We start from the raw sequence: 21,896 nt of genomic DNA on the forward strand, positions 1-21,896 counted from the left end.
TCATAGCTTTTTACATTTTTGAAAAAGTGCTCATTATCTTCTTTTGCGGAATAACTTTTCATAAAAATGCGATACCTGGCGTTATTCACACTAGTGCAATTTTTTACACCATACATATGAGAGGTAAACTCCTGCACAGCCTGCATTTTTTCACTTATGAAAATACCCGCTTCATCTAGTAACGACGCAAATATGATTTGGTATACGCATGGAAAGCTGGTAGGCTTTGGCATAGTGTTGTTCCTAATTTTTTAGCCAATTCTGTGCAGTTGATGCAATCCAGGTCTTTAGAGTTTTTTTTTTATTTGTTGAACTTGCTATCCAAACTTCTGATAGTTCCAATTTATGTATGTTTCCAAGCAAAATAATCATGACGTCGGTATCGGAAGATTTAATTAAAACCTTTGACCCCGGTGTTACTTTGGATGCATGAAAAATTATCCGAGTATCCGCCTCTTCATGATTACACATGTATTCAACTTCTTCATTTTTGTTCATTCGATTTTGATGCGCTTCATAGGAGTAACAACGATTCTGAACAGTTAGAAATTTTTTTTTTATTTTTGATAATTGTAGCTAAATTATCATTTTCCCAATAGACAGATAAAAACTGAACCAAGGCTTATTTGAATCGGTAATTTTTTAAACTGCGTAAAAAATCTGACGGCCTGTTTTGTTGAGGTCCAGAAATATTAAATGGAACGTCTATCTCTTGACGATTTTGACGTTCTGTATCTTTTATTGATGGCGACAAATAACGATCAAAACTAAAGGCACCTGTGAGGCTGTCGTCGAACAAATTTTTATAAGTATTGATTCAGCAATCTTTTCAAAAGTTTGTGGCATTGAGGCTCCAATTAAATACAGATAGTAAAATCCATCGATTATTTCTACATCAATCTGTGTTGACTCAGAAACTTCGACGTTTGATTTCAATGCTTTTGCTAATGTTGACTTATCGGTTTTAAACATTCCACCATCATACGAGAAAAGAGCGGGTGGCATCGGTGCCAGTGGAAAAGTTAAACAGAATTCTATATTTATTTTTTTTGTAATACTGACTGCCAATAACCGCCCAAAAATGTCTCGCTCCATCTTCAATAACACTTTCTTATTTTTATCTTTGTTACTTATAACTTTACCGACACATTCTGATGCAAAATTAATAATTTTATTCCGAGATATGGGCTTTTCAAATCTTCCAGGAACTGAGCAGCATTTGGAAGTAAAATTTAATTTTTGTCGATTACCTTCGTCTTTAATATTTAGTAGAAAACTGGCAACATCATCTGACGCAGCTCTGCCTGTTGAGATATTGAATAAAACATTTTTGTCAATATTATCATCGAATGGATTCATCGTATTATTTATTGCCTGAATTATACTTTTGAGACTTTTTTGATCTTTGTTGATTCTGTTTTTCTGTAAACAATATGATGTATCATCTTTTTTTGACAGGCCAATATTTTCTTTTACAGTGGTTAAAATTTTAGTTCTCATGCTGTGATTTAGAGCCCATCGTTGTCGAGCTGATATTGCTTCCACCGCAAGATTGTTTGTTAATTCATTGCTAGCATCAGCGTTTATTGTTTGCTCCAGTGTTAAATCAACGGGTGATCTCGAAAAAGTCGCTGCAGTACGCCGGACTCCGAATGCTCCTCGTCGAAATTCTGATACCAAAGGCGAATTTTCCGTGTACAGTCTGATCAAATTGCTGACATATAAAAGGCCCCACCTGGCATAGTTCGGTTGGTTAAGTCCAAAGAATAAATCACAAATGTTGAAAATTGAATCAATGTACAACTCAATGTTACATGTGCGTATACTTCTAGAAAAACGAAGAAATAAATTAACAAATTCGCTGTATAAATAATAGTATTGAGCTGTTTTCCCTTTATCACCAGCTAAAGTTTGTCTGCAGAACTCTTTATACCCTTCAACTAATAAATTTAAAGTCTGTGGTAATTCTATAGCATCATTAACGTTCGATACTGCTGTATTAAATAATGCGGTTTCCCTTGTTGTCTGTAATAAATTTTCCAACATTTCCAAAGATACATTTGTTGTTGATAAATACTGTTGAAAGTGTAGCGTTTGTAAAGCAGCAGCAGTTAGCGGATGTAAACGCTTGCATCGGTTAAAATGCTTACTATCCAAAAAGCTGTTAGTCGAACCACTAGCTAATACTTCAGCTTGAACAAGAATTTCAACCAACCCGCAGGTATCTATGAATTTCCCTATAGCTTTGAAAAATGCCATCTGCATATGAAACGCACCCAAATTGATAAAAATATTATCAAATTTGGGATGCTCTTTCTCCTGGATTTGCATTGCCATTTTAGCAATAGCTAAATCATACGTTACAATAATCTGATCTTGGTTACATTGTTCTGCAATTTCCTTGGCCATGATCAGTGTTTCGTTTACTACAGCATACGAGGTAGGAGAGGAGTTAATAGGTGAAAGATATTCTATTTTCTGGATTTCACTGAGATCGGTTGATATTGTACAGTTAAAACCTAACCACGAGGGAATTGAATCTTGACCAAGTAACGACATAACCCATAAAATATCTTTACTTTTTGCTATTTCTTGCGCCTTTGCAAATTTCAACTGTGTTAGTGATTGAATCCACTTCAAGCATCTTCATAGCAACTGTCGGTTTGTAGTACGAAGCTCGAATATCTCGTGAGATTCCAAAGAATCGTCTTCTTTTTCGCGAAGGCTCGTGATCTTCTTCGTTGTCATGAAGCTCAGGTGTTGAAGCTCTCCTCGGTTCAAGCTCCAAATCTTCGTTTTGGGAATTGCAAAATTGGTAAACAATTCCAACTGTGTCATGCATGGTATCTTTTCCTGAATTCGTGTCTACAAAGCGATCAAAATTGTCGAAAGCTACATGAGTGCTACAGTTATTTGTTGTGCTGAGTCCGGGTGGTAGAACTTTGCTGTTTTGAACCGAAGTATATGTCATTTCTGTCTCAAGTTCTTCTGCTAAATTATAAGAAATTGTATGATATTTATTGAGCATAGTAATAACCTGACGAGAATTAGTTAATGATTTTAATGCTAAACCAAGTGTTAAATTTTTTGCGGGTTTACATGTGCCTTTAGTGACTGCGTAAATTATATCACTGCAAATTGATATAACTTGTGTTGTAGTCTGGGTTGAGTTTTTCTCGGAAAAGTGAGGACCTTTAATAAGATTACACATAAAATCAAATAATAATGGTGGGATTTCACATTCCCCGCGAATGACGTCTTCTGCTGTGAGGCGTTTAGGCAATGGCTTCGGTTCAATTTTTTTGATACAGTTTCTTAAGTGAAAAGAAACATCATCGAATTTCTCTTCGTTTTTTTTCTCCAGAAATTTTGTATTATTAGCCATAATTGAAACGTCGATGTCTGCTTTATATATTATTTTTTGATTTCGCGGACCGTCCGATGCCTCAATTATTAAAGTATCACCAAATTTGTTAAAAACTTTTTTTCCAACATTTCAGATCTGTAATCCTCAATATCAACGAGGTCGATTGTATTTTTTCCAAATTCTAATAACAGAGCTTGATATCTTAAAAATATTTGAGAGAAGTACATTACTCTATTATTTTCAATTATTTCATTTGAAATAAAATCGGCAATACATTCAAAAGCTTGTTTATGCAGGTTTCGATAGGTATGCCAACTGGATCCTGAATGATCATCATGACTTCGTTTTTCTTTCGTTAAAAAAGCAGCGTAACAGGGTTTATGATAAGCAATCGGTAGTTTCTTCAGCTGTAAAAGAATCTCACGATCATTTATGCTTTCTGCTACATTTTTTATTTTTTCACACAACTCATTACTCGACGAAATAGTTAGATTTATGATTCGCTTTCCTGATTTTTTCTGTTTCTGTTTGCAAAATATACAACAGACAGTTTGGCCAGCAGATGTAGAAGTTGATGGCATCTGAAATGAATAGAAAATTTTAAAGTTTCTAGTTTACGATTATTAGATGTCTAAGAATGAAACAGAAATTTGTTATCAATTAAGAAAAAATAATTAATTCAGCAAAAGTAAAATATATAACATAGATAGAATAATTTATATTGTAAGAGCTATCAATTCTGTTCTTCAAAAATATTTGAATGATTTAAGAGCAAATAATAAATCATTACCTCGTTCGAATCCTCCGAATTTGCATTGTTTTTTGTATTATTTTCGTCATCTTCAAGAGCTGTTGTCCCTGGAGCTTCATTACCACTCGAATCAAGACTTCTTGAAGTTGTTTGGAGCTACAAAAATTAAATAAAAATAGTTATATAATGAGAATAAAAATTTCAATATTTTTAAATCAATTCAATGAACATAACTTTTACAAAAATCAAATATATAGCAATAACAAACTCTTTAAATTTTAATGATACTGAGGTTAGCTGTCAAAGGTAAATTTAGAAAATTTTTTATAAAAAATCAATTACAATAAAGAAATGCTTTTAAAAACTTTCACTTGTAATTTTTATTAATTGTCACATGTGGAATTTTTTATTAAATTTTTTTTTCAAATAATTTTATTGACATAAAATTCTAAAGAAATTCGTAATGTCTGTTAACTTCAGTGTCGTAAATTTTAAAATATGCAGCAAAATTAAAAAAAAAAAGTTTACATTCACTAAAGTGACATATTTGAAATTGAATGAATGGTTTTTTTTTTTTTAGTATTAATCGATATGAAAAAAATATTGAAAATTAGGTTAACCGACATTTAAAAATTTTTAGAAATTTTTTTTATTGAAAAAAAGATTACAAAAAAATTTCAAAAAAATGTCACTAATAAAAAAGTTGAAAAACTGTAAGTGAAAATTTTTAAAAATATTTTTTTGTTTTAATTTTATTATTAAAAAAAACAAATAATTGAAAATGTCAGCTAACTTTAGTATCATAAAAAAATAACTAATTGTAAATTTTTAATTTGTATAACCAAAAATGTTTACTTACTTCATAATTTTTTACAAAATTTTCGAACTCTTCTTTATATTTTTTTTTATTACTGTAACTTTGTTGTAACACGAGTAATGATAACCAACAACATCCACCGATTCTTTGCTTAATTCAATATCTCCATATTTAAAACAACGTTCTTGACGGAAAGCCAATTTTAAATAACATGTTTTAAATGAATGTTCATTAAAGTCAATAATTTGTTTTTTTTCACCACACAAAAACACTTTTTACTCATTTTTAAAATCACAATTCTTGAAAATTAATGTCATTTAGCACGTGTTGTCATTAAGAAATGATTTCCGACTCCGACTATACACGAGCATGCGCACTTGGATATATATTCAACGGTCGGGTAGCGAGCAGCTGCTATGTTGTGTCCTGTTCTATCACACGGACCTCGGGCGCTCTACTTTCTCTGTCGCACCCATCAATGTGGTTAAAATTTTGAAAGTTTTTAGCCTGGCAAGTGTACTTTAAGTACGATTTTTCGCAGGCAAGTATATATGACTGATTTTGGAATAAAATAATCTAAAATTTGAGATAACTTTCGATAAGTTATCAGATCGATGGAGTCACCTATTTTGACTTACCTGTTTACACCTGCTTGCCAGGTAGTTATACACTGAAATGAGTAGGCAAGCATATCGAGGCATATTCTGTATATTAAAAACTATCAGTAAAACAAATTTCATTTGGTTATCAAAAGTATGAAGGTGATAAAAAAAAATCGATAAAAATTAATTTAATTAAAAATAGCCATGAGCACTTTTCGATAGGCAAGCAATTTTAGGCATATTTGTTTATAAAAAATATTTAATAAAAAATACGTTTCATCTGGTTATCAGATCGGTGAAGGACGATCTCCCACGGGCTCTTAGACTACAACTCATATGAATTATTTCTAAAAGAAGTGATGATATCCATATCTCTCCAAAAATATATGCCAAAAATAATTTCATCCTGTGAATCTAACACAACTAAACATTTCATCAACTGAACCCTTGAATCCAATTTTATCGGAATATTAACTATACCTAAGACATCACATTTTTCCCCATTTACCAACGAAACACTTTGAATATTTTTTTCTAAAACTAAATTAAATTTAGATACTTTATACCAACCATCTCTACCAATACAAGTCCGAGATGCTCCAGAATCTAGAAGACCATAGATCGTGACCTCTAAGTGGGGTCTCGGATCTGAACCAACCGAAGTGAACAAGGCATTCACTTTTTCTCTTCGGTATTCTCCACCGACAAATAATTTCCATCACTCCCAGGAGTCATCAACCGGTTTTGTAGAAATACTTAACTTAGAGACCGTGGACCGGTTTGACGTTGGCCTCTCTTGTCGTTTTTTGGATTACAGGAAGAAGTATATTTTGTTACACCTGATTTTCCACAACAGAAACAGAACTTTCTGGTTCTAGGTTCCCTACACCGAGAAAATTTGTGTTGATTAGAATTACAATTCCAACATGATTTATTAGAACTCTCAGCCTGATCAACATGTACTTCATTAACCGAAGGTGGATTTTCAAGTGAACCATTGTATGCTAAGTCGGGTTCCAAAAGACGAGCATTACCTTGCGTCTTAGATTTGTAAGCAAGTTCACGTGAAATCTCGATTTTTTTACAATTTCTCAAGAGTTCGTCAACACTCCTTATTTCAACCAGAGCTAATTTTTCAATGAAGTACGGTCCAATATTCCTTTGTAAGGTGGCAAGTTTATCGTCTTCACTACAATTAACAGGGAGACGGTTGAACATGTTTATCATACCAGCAAAATATTCACCAACTTTTTCGTTCGGCTTTAGTCGCTTATTTCGGATTTCTTCCCAAAGATTGACTTGATAATCATGCCCCAAATATTCAGTTTTAAGTTCGTTCACAAATTTATCCCACGTATCAATTTTTTCCCTAACCGATCGAAACCACAAGAGAGCTTTATCACTCAAAATATCTTCCAGAGAATCGACTAAATCCTGGTCTGATACGTGCCGTGATTTTTTATACTCTGAAACGCATTCTAAAAATGCATTAACACTTATATTGTTAGGTTTACCAGAAAAAGATATGTCCCATTTGTAGACAGGAGTGGAATTCGTTTTATAAACCGTATTCACTACCGGTACTGAAGAGGTTGTAGAACCTACTCCATCACCAAGAACAAGCTTGTCTTCCAATTGTTCCTCTAACTTGCATAATCGTTCGAAAATGCGAGCTGAAGTTGCATCATTGTCCGAGACATTGATTCTCTTTAGTCTAGCATACAAATGCTTGAGCTTCGACTCTACAAAGCGAGCATCATGGCTATTTGATTTTATGCTGTCTCGAGAATTCAAATAATCAGCTAGGGAACGAATTTTTTTCCTCACAAATCTGTAATTCCTCCACAGCATTGAGTTTGCATGAAGGATGACAATCAGCGGAACCAAATTCCTCCCCTTCTACCAACTCTTTTGATTTCATACGCATGGTTTTCACGGTTTCGCTTGTAGTTTTCGTGATACCTCTCACATGTAATTCATAGACTAATTCGTCTCTGAGCAATCGTGAGAAATCCATTTTTTATAAGTTTCCTAAAAACAAAATACGAAAATGAATATAAACAAATTCACCAAATTTAGTGTATGCTCCCGTACTATGGAATTATCGTTAATGCATCAAGAATCAAAGCAATCGACACAAATGTAGAAAAACCAATACCATGTCTTGGAGAAAAAAGATAACGACTACCTACTGTTCACAAAGTCAAATGAACCTACAATTTTTTAGGTATAATTTTTTCGTTTCGTTTGTTTTCTTATATTTCTAGGCAAGCAAATCTCATGTCAATGACAATATATACAATATATAAAGAACTTCAATTAACACTAGCAAATGAAATTAAATTTATCTATGCCCGAATAACAAAATGTATTTCCAGGCCTCACGTCAGGGCGCCAAAATCTCTTGTTACGTAATATTTTTTATTATTACTAATTTATTCAATCATTAGTTCATATGTGGGGTATTTTAGATATAAACAGGATAGGGTTATTTGCTCACAGCTAGCTTTTAGACAGCGAGAGGGGGGGTGAGTTATACAAATGATTTATGTTCCAAGGGCGCCAACAGATTTACTATTAACCCTATATAATGTAATAGCAATTATCCACGATACAATAATGCCCTAGTAAAACTCAAAATTTGGCAAATGGATATATTGACATATTTTCACACAGGGTTTGGCAATGTGTAAGGAAAACCGTAACTAATAAATAATAGCCAACCACGGAGGGGGGTCGTGCACGACAGAGAAAACTGGACAGGGTGTTTGGGAAAAAGAACCCTTTCAATCTCCCGCACAACGATGGGGAAAACTTATTTTCTAGTTAGAAATTTCTGAAGAGAAATTTGACCGGAAGACATGATATTGGTAATGTGAAATGTGAAGGTTAAAATTAAAATTAAAAAAAATAATATATAAATATATATATATATATATATATATATATATATATATATTTAATTTTCACTCAAAAGGAAAGTCCTTAATGCCGCTATGCGGTACTTAGCCTCGATTCCAAAGGGCCAGCTGTAATACGGCACTATTGCGCTGCTCCATCAAGGAAGAGGATGAAAATTCATGTGTTATTTCCTCATTTCCTTGTCCCCAAATGACTGTTCGTATAATAATATCGGGTTTTCCTGGGTGGTACACAAATTTATTTAAAAAAAAAACGCCTGAAATTAAATTATTGTTGGATTCCTCGTATTATGGGATATATTGTAGTCCTGTGATAACACAAGGAAGAATACTTGAAAACTCACCTCCGATTATCGAACCCTAATAATTCGGAGACGTTTTCATATACAGTTGGAAAAAAAAACTGATATAAATATCCTCCGAAGAGATAAGAAAACGGAATTCTCAACCTTCCAAATCAGCACTATTACGAATTCGTTTCTGTGAACATGTGATTTACAACCGCTTATAGCGTTTACGAAAATCCCTAAGTTAAATTCACAGTTCGAGTATCATTGTCGATTTCCAACTGAAAATGATTAAAATATCTTGGTCAAGGACCAACAAAGTTTCTAATTTTTCCATTCGGGTGGTTGTTTATGTTCTCGATATGAGCTATTAGTAGATGGGCAAGCGACAATAAATAGGTACCTTTTACGGATAACGTAACACATGTTTTTTTTCTTTAACGCTGCCCACGCCCTGTATATTTCGATAACAGCCATTTTTCTTGAATAAGACACCCTGTACACATTGAAGAATCACACTTTGAAACGATAGAGTTCCGTTAAACTACCTTGTTCCTTAAATGATGTATTTTAAGACACCCTGTACACACATTGGGGAATCGCACGCGAAATGGTCGAAAACGCACGAAAAACGGTTGCACGCGAAACGGTCGCACGCAAAAACGATAAAGCCCTGTTAAACTGTAATTTTTTCCTTGAATGAGATACCCTGTATACAATCATTTGTTTTCTTAAATGATGAGACACCTTGTATATCTCAATGGCAGCCATATTTTTTCGTCAACGCTGAACGCCATGTTTTTTTTTAATCTGATTTTTCAATCATTATTATTTTTATAATTCAACCTCGTTGCTATCACACCCTTTCAACTTATCCTGTTGAACGCGCTCGGTTATCAACAATGCCGCAACCGAAAACGCAATACCAACTATTCGCATTCACTTTCAATATCCCTCGCTAGCGACGAGATTATACTCGAAGGCTACCACATGTCGCTACATCCCAGTTCAATGTTGAATATGACACTGGTTGATTTTGGAGAAGGATCACAAGATTTCTGCCAGTACTATGATCATCCTTTTTTGAACATGAATCAGAATCATGGTAGCAATTCTGAAAGATAAAGTTGACTAATTGAAGATCTACAAAAATAAAACTTAATAGATTTTTCAAAGGAGTCCAACACCTCTTTTCCGACTACACGAAAAGCCATCATTATTTCTTTGGCACAGCCGTGTTCAACGAGCAACATAGATGGTTTCTCTCGACTTTGCCACGTGTAAAAACGTGGTTGCGGTCTACGGTGACCGATAACCGTTTATATATGCTGAGCGTTCACCGGAAAATTATTGAAAAACAAAAGGAGAAATTATACATTGAGCTTCGAGAAGATTTTGTGAAGAGCCTCGTAGATAAATTGTCAAGTTATAAAGCTATTTCTGATTTTCATATATTTTTTTAATGACTACCTCCACCTATATACAATCCTGTCTAGGTCCTTGGGTTGGCGTCTTCAGGAAATGAAGAAAACTTTTTTGCATCCCCTCAACACGCCAAATTGGTTGGGGAAACGCGCGTTGAGAATAGTATTTAGAGAAGTGCTTGAATTATAGAGACATTATTTGAATATTTTCTAGAAAATTCAAAAATTTACATATAACTGGTTTCATGTAGATTAAGCTTTGATTTCTTTTGAAAGTTTGTTGAAACTGTTTTTATTATCGTTCGACTTGTACCTTAGAGTAGATTCATGCATCAGTCTTGAGTTGTAAGCAGTTGGATCATTGTTTTTTGTTGTTTAGTGGCAGCATTCATCTTCGAGCATAGATAAATATTTACTTATACTCATGTCCATGAATTTGTGCCCATGATTTTCATCACGTTTTCCATCATATTTGAATCAGTTTTATCATGACATTCACGATTATATTCGAGAAAGTTTTTTATTTGAAATATTCCAGAGTGAAAAGAGAGGTTACACAGTTCCTGCAAAAGGTATACCAGAAAGTTTATGGTGATTATTTATCTCTTTATGATACACATAGATGCGTCTTTCCCAATCAACTCCCTTTTATAAGTCATTTTTATCGAAAATTTTACTGATATATCACACGCAATAAGAATATCCTAAATTTCAAATATCTGTCTATCAAATAAGTTCTTAAATGGCAAACTTTTTCTAATTTCATCGACACATTTGTATTTCAATACAATCGAACAAGATATTGACAACTGTCATTTAAAATGAAACAAATTTGGTCAAAAATCATTTCAATGTGTCCGACAAATGCATCTATCGATTGAATTGAAAAAATTAAACGTGAAGTGAATGAATTGAGAAATGATTATTTGAATATACTCGACAGGAGTTGAAGTAATATCATTAACTAGTTGATAGGCTTTGCATTCTACTGCGTCTAGGCCCATTCCGGTATACCTCTGAAAATAGTATACTCAAACGCTACAACAAATCGGTTGGACAAGTACTAATGTCGATTGTTTACTGATTGTAGTAATATAGAAACAGGAATTCCAGCTCAAAATCCCATGTATTTTTTTATGGCGCTTCATTCCGGCGTTTTTTGGACCTCAGGCCCACTTCACACAAAAGGGGTAAAGGTCGGCGCCTCGTCTCTGCCAGACGTCCATCATGGGTAAACTGAGCCTTAGCCTTCAAAGCCCACTTCCAGACCATCTCCACTTCTCCACTTCTACCGTCAATGAGTCAACCAATCAGCTATCACGCATACAGCGGGAAATTCAAACCACCAGTAGATGAACAAGGCCGATACGAGCACAAAATCCCATGTATTTTCTTATAGAGCTAAATTTTTTGCAATTTTTTGTTCAAACAGGAGTGGGGGAAACGTGTGACGTCATCGACGCAGGATGCAATGAGTATCGTAGCGATTCAAGCGATTCCGCCCCTCTCTCCCTTGTCATGTTTCAGTCACGTGGTTCTAATTGAAAAAAAGTTTAAAGTTATGAGAATCGAACTCGGTTCGTCCACGTGGTAGGCGTTGTCCTTAGCCTCTACACCAATAAAATATTTTGAAACTAACTGCGAATGATGGGTATTTATAGTGTTAGTTTTGTCGGGACTGAAATTGACTTATTTTATATACGTGATCACATTTTTTTTAATTGCGTAGAATGTTAGGGAAATTGTAACATCATTATCATGTTGAAGATTGGAAAATCTTAGATTTAGGAAAGAATTAATATTTCATGTAAAGATGTGTTTGTGTATGTAAGAGTAAGAGACACGTATGACGTAATCGAGGAAAAGAGAGATGGAGATGGTATCGAGGTTTTACGTTCCTAGCGCAAGCAGATGTTGCCGGTTGTAAAATAAATCCTTGTTTATTGGGCAATGTGGTGTTGCCGGTTTCAAAATTGAGGATGAAGGGTTAGGAATATGACTCGATGAAAATTGGAAGCGCGTAAGTGATATATTGATAATAATGAATCAGATCTGAGAAAAAATATGACAACCCGACAGTTTAACCTGCGAACCCTCAAAGTGTACGGGGTGTCTCAAAATACATCATTGAAGGAAAAAACATAGCGTCGAAGTGTACAGGGTGAGTCAAAATACATACATCATTCGAGAAAAATAAAACTTAATAATTCCACGAGGCTAAAAGTTTTCAACGTGCGATACTTCAATGTGTACAAGTATCTCAAAATACATCATTGAAAACGAACATGGCATCGAAGAGTACAGGGTGCGTCAAAATATTCCTCTTCAAGAAAAAAACATTTCGGTTTGAAATATGATATCAATGTGTATACAGGGCGTTTCAAAATACATCATTTAAAAAAACATGTCGGTTCAACAGAAGTCTAGCGTTCCAACATGTCAGAAGGACACCAAGTCTCGTATCTTTGTCAACCAAGTTAGCATCATCAGGAGAAGGAGGAGTTATGTATTGTAGAGTTAACATTCGAAAATGGGAAAAGCGAAGTATACAACCGTTTTACAAGCGTTCATACTGTTTTGCGTGCGACCTTTACGCGTGCTTTTTCGAATGTTTTGCGTGCGTTTCGACAAATTTGCGTGCGTTCATTCGTTATCGCTTCATCGTTATTGTCGTTACCGTTTTCGTGTTCTAATATGACAGTCACTTAACGCGTTTTGCTAACCAAGTAAGCATCTTCAGGAAATCACTGAAGTCCATAAAGTCGCATGAAGATTCATTTTGCGAATTTTCAGACTCCTGAACGGAACCTTGTGGAAGAGTGGTGAATAGTGGTGTCAGTCAGCCAATCAAAATGGAGGAATCAAATGTCGTTCAATTGATTGTGCTAGATGAAATTGAACTGGAGAATGAGGGTATAATAATAATAGTGATGAAACATTAAAACTTTGAAAGTGACGTAGTCATCGTGAGGGGTGGTGGCGTGTGTGATGATTTGTTTGTTATTACAAAAAATAATAGCGCAACTCTCAGAAGGGCACTAAGTTGTATATTCGCTAATAATGATCGGATCATCGCGTACAGTAAATCAAATGAAAGGATATAAAATGCAGAATTCAACGATAGAAAAAAAAACGAAGATGGCGCAACATGTCAGAAGGGCACTCAACCACATCTTCGTTAATCATAATTGAATCTCAACGTGCAGCACATCAAATGAAAGGGAAACGAATGCAAAATTCATCGACAGAGAAGAAACAAAGATGGCGTAACACGTCAGAAGGGCACTAAGCCGTATTTTCGATAATGATAGTTCGTTCTCAACGTACAGCACGTCAAATGAAAGGGAAAGAAATGCAGAATTCGTATACGAAAAAGAAAAAGAGATGATGCCAATAGGGCACTGAGTTGTATCTTTGTTGACAACAGTCACATCATCGCGTCACATCATCAGTTGTAGAGATTTGGAGAAAAAATATGACAATTTGATTATCCACCTTTGACATATCTTAACGTTCCATGCAAAAATAAACACATCTGGTAATGCATAGAATCCATAAAAAAAGGCCACTTCCAGTTTTCACTTCCAGTCGTCCGATTTCAATAATTTCGGCATCAATGCATTCGTTCATATGTCAAGAAACACAATTAATCATTTTCCGAAGCCAAAAGTATCTTATCACCCATTTCTGTTATATTAGCTGTAACAGACCGATGTTGGTACTCATTTCAAATGATTTCATTTGCTGATTATGTGAAATATAATATCGCGCGTTTTCACTATCACAACGTCACCACTAAACTGGCTGGGTTGGCGTCAAGGTGTGTGTAGTTGAAAGGTGGGTGAAGACCAAAAGTAATAATGAACTATTTCGAACCTAAGGACTATGAGCGAAATGTCCAATGAAATACACGACTGCGATCGATCTGTCATTGATTAATTTCTGACACGTTCTAAAATACCCGTAGTATTCCTTATGAAATTACAATTCTCATTTATTTGATTCCTTAAATCATTCATATCTAGTACAGGAGTATTCCTTATGACATTAAAATTGTCATTTATTCGATTCCTGAAAGCATTCATACCTGATACAGGAGTTTTATATCTGTCTGTAAAATCTGTTCTGTTATATATAAGAGATCACCGCATGAATGAAAATCTAAAGGATTTTGGTCACTTCAACCGCAGCGAAAAACATGCATTTTTCAAGCCCCTTTTTTTCAAATACCCATATGATTTGCAATGTATCGTGTCATAAAAAATTGTGTAGAAATAAGGGCATTTTTATCTCAATACGTGTCAGTTTGAAGAAATAACCGTCAACAGATATTAAAATTTTTTATTTAGTTGAACATTTGAAATTTAAATGATCAAAAATCATTTCCTGTGATGAACAGAGATTTTTCACTTAGGATATTGGTGGAAATGAGAAATCAGTCTACTTTGGTTGAATCGTAATGATTCGTAATAGCGCCACCATGTGAAGGAGCAATATTTCACCTTTTGAGTAGATAAAAATTGCTCGTAATTGTAATTAGCAGAATGTTAGCTATGAGTGAGGGGTCAGTTGAACCGGAAAGAGAGATGGATTTGGATGTTTTCAACGTAAGAAAGAAACATTTGTAAATTCAAAAAAATGTACTACAAAATATTTATTGATATCTAATCATTCCATTAATTCATTCACAATCACATTCCACAAGTATCGACACATTCTGCTGCTGTTTAAGTTTTTTAAATCTATATACCTTAAATTTACTGATAATATAAAGTAGTTAGTTGAACATTCATTAATAATTTATAAATCTCCTCTCAGCTGAACTGCAGTCAAATACATATATACTAATAATCATGGGCTAATCGTCTATATCCATAGCATTTGATGTATGAGGGATAGAAAAGTAACCCCAAGGAAGCGTATTTTGTGAATCTGTAATTATATAATGCTTATCATCTTCAGGGCTGAGGGCAATCTTGTATTGGGCAATGGAATGTACTTGAAGTTCATCAGATCGAATCAAATTTTGGGTAAAACTCATATTCTTTCAATTATCTAAGTAATTCACATGATCATCGAATGTAATTTCATTCTTCATCACAGAAGATTTGACCCCCTTTGCCTCCTTGGTTACTTCCAGGCTTGAATTGATTTGAATAATTCCATCCTCATCATTGCCATAATTTACCAACTGCTGCCGCTTTTTATTGATGCCATCTTCCGTCACCAACACCCTAGTGGTGTACAATTTCGATTTGAGGCCTATGTCGTCAGTCATCGGAACTACGTTATTTTCATCTTTCATCATTCCGAGAACCTATTTATTCATCAACGGAATGTCAAACTGATTGTTGGAAGTATAATACGAAGTATAGAAAAAATTGTGACAATCTTGACGTATGATTTCATAAGGATCCTGATTGCATATTTCATAAATCAGGTTATCTGTATCGGTGTAGAGAATTACACAATCATCTCCGAATCTTTCTTATTAGTCAGTGGGCTATGCTTGAAGACTGGCAGTAAACAAATCTGAAGAAATGAACTTTGAACGTTCAAGCCAGTCTCAAATATACCTACACAGTAGGTTAAATGGACTGACGCTTATCAGAAAACAACTACTCCCCTGACCAATACCACGAAGGGCGTTGGATTATATCCGACAGGCGTCAGTGCAGGAATCTCCACAGAAAATCTCCTGCATATGCAATTGGCAATACAACTGAAAGAGTCGACCTTCAATTCTGAAACGGGCACACTTGCAGACCGGTTTCGGGCTCATTAGCCACTCATCAGTGCAAGATAGTGACCATCATCGACATACAGTCAATAATATTCCATAATTGAAAATTGGAATTCTTTCAGAGTATTTCATTCCTCTTCCTAAGTTGAAGCGAAACAACAAAATGTCACTACATCTAGTGGACGAGGTACTAAACAACTGCATATTTGTAATTTGCACGATTCCTCTGAATAAGGAAGAAAAACTTCCTCATTAGACAGTGGGCTGAGCTTGAAGACTGGCAGTGAACAAATCTAAAGAAATGAACTTTAAACGTTCAAGCCAGTCTCGAATATACCTACACAGTAGGTTAAATGGACTGACGCCTATCAGAAAACAACTATTCCCCTGGCTAAGACCACGAAGGGCGTTGGATTATATCCGACAGGCATCAGTGCAGGAATCTCCACAGAAAATTTCCTGCATATGCAGTTCATTTCTTCAGATTCATCTCCGAATCGATGACGCATATAGTCATAATGAAAATCGTATATGGTAGTCTTTGCGAAGTCTAATTCAGTTTGTCCTTCTTGTATCGCTTTATTCAGATAAACTTGCAGTTTCCTCAGTTCGACTGCCACCAAATTCTCGTTGAATATCATACAATTTTTGAACTCTGGCTCAGAAATATAGGCTTTGACTGCGTAGCGATTAGCCAATTTGGAGAGGAGTTTAATGTTGACTCTTTTTCTAAGGCCTTCCATTGTTTTTCCGAATACTGCATTGTTCATAAGTTTGAAAAGGTTTTTTTCAAACTCATTCTTAGCCCTTTTCCGTAACTCGGTATTCAAATCAATATAGGACTTCAACCATGGTGATTGGTTGAATTGAAGTACTCGATGAATTTTCCTGATGACACGACCATTAGTGATGGCCTGTTGGAGGGTGCAATAATGAATCATGTATTTTGCTTTGTGATGAAGGGTAGCCATCAATTTGGTGAGCTCTTTTGTCGCAACTCGGTTTTCAAATCAATATAGGACTCCAACCATGGTGACTGGTTGAATTGAAGTACTCGATGAATTTTCGTGATGACACGACCATCAGCAATGGCCTGTTTGAGGGTGCAATAATGAATCACGTATTTTGCTTTGTGATGAAGGGTAGTCATCAATTTAGTGAGCTCTTCTATCGATTTAGGGGGATTTTTCGTTTTTGGATTTATATGTTCAGGATAGTATGGTGAGTCTATGTGCGAATCATGTAGATGTTTAGGATACTCCAGATCAACTTCAAGCATATTTCCCACGCCACTCTCATCGGGTATTGAAACGTCAATATTGGTATCGCACCACTTAAACCCATCATATTGCAAATACTGTGACATCGCCCACTCATACTGGTTGTTTACATCGAAATACATGAGGTATGTGTCAGGATTTGGAGGGTCATAATTGTTCAAATATTTATTGTTCGCATGAGCTCTTCTCTTCGAACAAACTTGGCTATGTCCTCCTCGTTCAAGAAATAGAAACATGTCAGGATTGGTGAGTACGTCCAATTCAACTTTGGTGTTGAGCCCACGTAAGGCCTGGTAGCGTAAAGTAGTGGGCAGAATCCAGATTATGAGTTCTGAGGCAGCTTGTACGAAATTGCCCGAATACGTCAGCGAAGAGGAGAATATCTGTTATCACATATTATTCCACATATTGACCCAAAGTCTGACAAGTGAAACACTTCCACACATCCTGGGCTCGTTGATATAGTCTGCGGGGGCAGGACTTATCTTCTAATTTGTTGTAGAAGGCATCAATAGGGGGCAAGCAAGTTTCATCAAATCTATCGAAGGAATCAATATGATCATAAGGCATGACCCCCTTTTTAGTGAGTAATTTAACCAAGTTTTCAGATAACTCAGAGAACTGACCCTTCACATTAGGAAACTCTGTCAAGTGTGATGCTAATATATCCAAAGATAAATTCATAAAAGGGAATGAATCGATGAATCGAAACTTCACTGAAGGCTCATCGACATGTTTCATGAAGGAGATGTACTTTTCTTTTGTGATGGGGAGAAGATCAATCGTTTTCTTTATTCTAGATACATTATCTGTGATGATGAAATGTGCATCATAGCCACTCAAATTGTGGAAGACTACGGGAACTATATAGCTATCTTTGTAGTTTTTATTACACCCTTCGTGCGCGGGGTCACAATAGTTATTACATGGTATGAGATGGAGTGGAGGGCTCTTCGTAGATGTGGCAGTGTGAAGTTCTTCGAAACTCAACTTCTTGCTCTACAGTCATATCGATGTCGTATAGACGCCAAAACACTGTAGCCATATCTCAGCTAGTTGATCCATCTCATCAGCGAACCATTGCATACAATCCTCTCCACGGTATGCCCTATAGGAGGAAAGAGTGTCTTCGTATGAGCACTTCAAGTAGTAACCTACAACTACCGGAATATGATGTTGAGGTTTTTTAGGATCATCAGTAGGCTTCAAAACGGATTCTAAGTCGGCGTATACGACGAAAATACACTTTCTTTATTTTTATGTTTTGTGAACTTGAGAAGGTTTTTACCCTCCTCAGGCATTTTGATGACTGTTTCATTGATTCTCTGACAATCCTCAGCATGTTTCTGTACTTTTTTTTCGGATCGAAAGTACTGTAGGCAGACAAAAGTACTTTTGACCATGTTCCTTACTCAACTGTTTCAATAAGAGCCTTGATAAGTTCAGATTCATCAAAATTATCTTGAATCAGCAGTAAGTTCACATTCCTTTGTGAGGTATCTAGGTAGAGTAATGAACGTTTCACATTTCTTTTGAAGGATGTAAACATTGATAGAAATATCATTCAGTTTTTTAAATCCCGGAATTTGTCTAACAGTCATTGAGAAATGAATTTCTCCAAGTTTCAATGAGGAATAATGAGGATATGATGAAGTACGATCAGCATTTTTCTGCATAGGATAAAATGCTGAGATAACAGCCCACGCAAAGCAGGCCTCATCATCGTTTCTTACATTTATGCAAGCATTCTTCAGCAAAATTTGAGGTGGAAGTTCTATCAATGAGGACCCCAGCTGTGGTGTGAACTTATCAATATTCACAACGCAGTGCCCAGCCGCTGTCCTTTTGTTGAAACTCTTCGAGCTCTCTGAGTATTGGTGTTGTAACTTTTTCATCGAACCAATCGAAGAGCGGCATTTTTCTGTGATGAGATGATGAATGACACTGAGCCTATCAGCTGTCTCTACGGATTCGAGATACCGGGCGCCCTCTCGTCGTAGCATCGCCTTGTTACGGTAATGCGGGGCTCTGCCGTGATTGATCTTCTTTCCCTAGCTACTCGTGGGACCTTTATAGACAGAGTAAACTTAAAAAATTCTTTCTGACGCTAAGTCTATAGAGGATATAGATGTCGAGCTTACGACTCCACTGACCTCCCTGTAAACTCAGATCAGAAGCGAGTCTACAGAGTAGATGGATGTCGAGTTTACGACTCCAACTGATCTTTCTGTAAAATTTGACCCAGGAGCGAGTCTACAGAGGAGATGGAAGTCGAGTTTACGACTCCAACTGACCTCCCTGTAAATTAAGTTCAGGAGCGACTCTACAGAGGAGATGGATGTCGAGTTTACGACTCCAACTGACCTCCCTGTAAATTTAATTCAGGAGCGAGTCTTTAAAGGAGAGGGATGTCGAGTTTACGACTCCAGCGGACCTCCCTGTGAATTCATTACAGGAGCGAGTCCACAGAGGAGATGGATGTCGAGTTTACGACTCCAACTGACCTCCCTGTGAATTTAGTTCGGGAGCGAGTCTACAGAGGAGATGGATGTCGAGTTTACGAATCCAATTGACCTCCCTGTAAATTTAGTTCAAGAGCGAGAGCTGCGGCGTACGCAGAATCTGTCTCAGGTGGGGGAACTAACCCCCTATGAGCAGGTTAGCAAACATTTGCGCTCAAGTGAGATTTCACCAAAACTAGAGGTGAAAAAGCCCTGCACGGCTGAATCTGAGGCATCTTCAGGTGTAGCTGACGTGCAAAAACCCTCATATGGGAAGGTTGTGGGTATCAAGGTGGGAATCTTGCAACTTGACTATCCGACTACCTCAATAACAGGCCTGCCCCGCTGGGGATTGGATCAGGTCTTGAGAAATCGGCAGAGCCGTACTCTTACCATCTGACCTGAAAGACCACTCACCATATAAACTAATCGGCTTCGTTAAGAAGCTGGGTTTGTTTGGCGGAGTGAGAATAGGTGTGAGCCACAATAAACCCTTGCGGGTTGCGGTGCAGCTAACCTCGGACCTAACCTAACCCTTCTGAAAGTTGCACTATTATTTTTTGTGATAACTCATTAATTTCCACAAATCATCACACACGCCACCACCTCCCACGCTGACTACGTCACTTTCAAAGTTTCAAAATTTTATCACTATTATTATAATTCGACCCCCATTCTCCAGTTCAATTTCATCTCACACAATCAATCGAGCGATATTTGATTCCTCCATTTTGATTGGCAGACTGCCACCACTCTTCAACAGAAGTTAGGCAGAGTGTTCCACAAGGTTCTGTTCAGGAGTCTGAAAATTCGCGAAATGAATCTTCATACGACAAAGCATGGACTTTAGTGATTTCCTGATGATGCTTACTTGGTTAGCGAATCGCGTTGAGTGATAAATGACTGTCATATTGGAACATGGAAACGGTCATGACAATAACGATGAAATGATAATGGATAAACACACGGAAAACTGTGGAAACGCACGAAAAACTGTCGAAAACGCACGCAAAACGGTCGAAAACGCACGCGAACGATCGAAAACGCACGGAAAACCGTCGAAAACGCACCAAAAACGGTCGAAACGCACGCGAAACGGTCGCACGCAAAACAGTCGTAACGCTTGTAAAACGGTTGAATCCTTCGCTTTCTCCAAAATACATAACTCTTTGACAACTTTCGTGCAATCTCCTCCTCCTCCTCCTGATGATGCTAACTTGGTTAACAAAGATAGGGGACTTAGTATTCTTCTGACATATTGTAACGCTGGATTTCTGTTGAACAGACATGTTTTATTCTTGAATGATGTATTTTGAAACGCCATGTATACACATTGATATATTTTAAACCGATGTTTCTTTTCTCAAATGATATGGTACACATTGAGGGATCGCCGGTTGAAAACTTACAGCCTCGTGGAACTGTTATGTTTTTCACTAGTTCGGACTTCCATTGTCTGCTATATAAAATGATTTGAAATCCCTGAAATAACTAAAGAAGGAAAATTAAAAATGAATAGCACGTTAGTTCACTAACTGACTTGGAATCTCTCCATATTTTATTTTTATTTCCTTTTTTCATTTCTTTATTTTTATATATTCAATCGTTCTATTTTTACTAAAATTTTATTTCACTATTATCTCATTTCAGGTTTATTTTGCTTAATATAATTGTCATTTTCAGCTTTTCATTTTTAATTCTTCTTTTTTAGTTGTTTCAGGGATTTCAAATCATTTTATATAGTAGACAATGGAAGTCCGAACTAGTGAAATTCATCATGAAACATTGTCAATCACCTTCAAACGAATGTTATGTTTTTTTTCTCAAATGATGTATGTATTTTGACGCACCCTGTACACTTCGACGCCATGTGTTTTTCTTTAATGATGTATTTTGAGACACCCCGTACACATTGAGGGAGCACAGGTTGAACTGTTGGGTTGTCATATTTTTCTCAAATCTGATTCATTATTATTAATGTATTACTTTCGCGCTTTCAATTTTCATCGAGTCGTATTCCTAACCCTTCATGCTCACAAGCGGCAACACCTGCTTGCGCTAGGAACGTAAAATCTCGATACCATCTCTATCTCTCTTTGCCTCGATTACGTCACACGTGTTTCTCATTCTTGCACATGCATACACATCTTTACATGAAATATTAATTCTTTTCCAAATATGAGTATATTTTCCAATCTTCAAC

At 36.1% G+C, this 21,896-nt stretch overlaps 2 protein-coding genes across 9 annotated transcripts in view; one reads left to right on the top strand and one right to left on the bottom strand.

Moving 5' to 3' along the window:
• Ir8a (Ionotropic receptor 8a) overlaps window positions 1-21,896 on the bottom strand; it is a 465,956-nt gene that overhangs the window by 375,060 nt on the left and 69,000 nt on the right. The gene's annotated exons all lie outside the window — the stretch shown is intronic.
• The window catches only part of LOC111513753 (uncharacterized), an 81,085-nt gene that overhangs the window by 54,140 nt on the left and 5,049 nt on the right, over window positions 1-21,896 (top strand). The window lies entirely within an intron of this gene.

Source organism: Leptinotarsa decemlineata, unplaced genomic scaffold (assembly GCF_025532065.1).
Source record: "Leptinotarsa decemlineata unplaced genomic scaffold, Ldec_3_MD MMD2_P_RNA_scaffold_11, whole genome shotgun sequence".
Taxonomy (NCBI): Eukaryota; Metazoa; Arthropoda; class Insecta; order Coleoptera; family Chrysomelidae; genus Leptinotarsa; species Leptinotarsa decemlineata.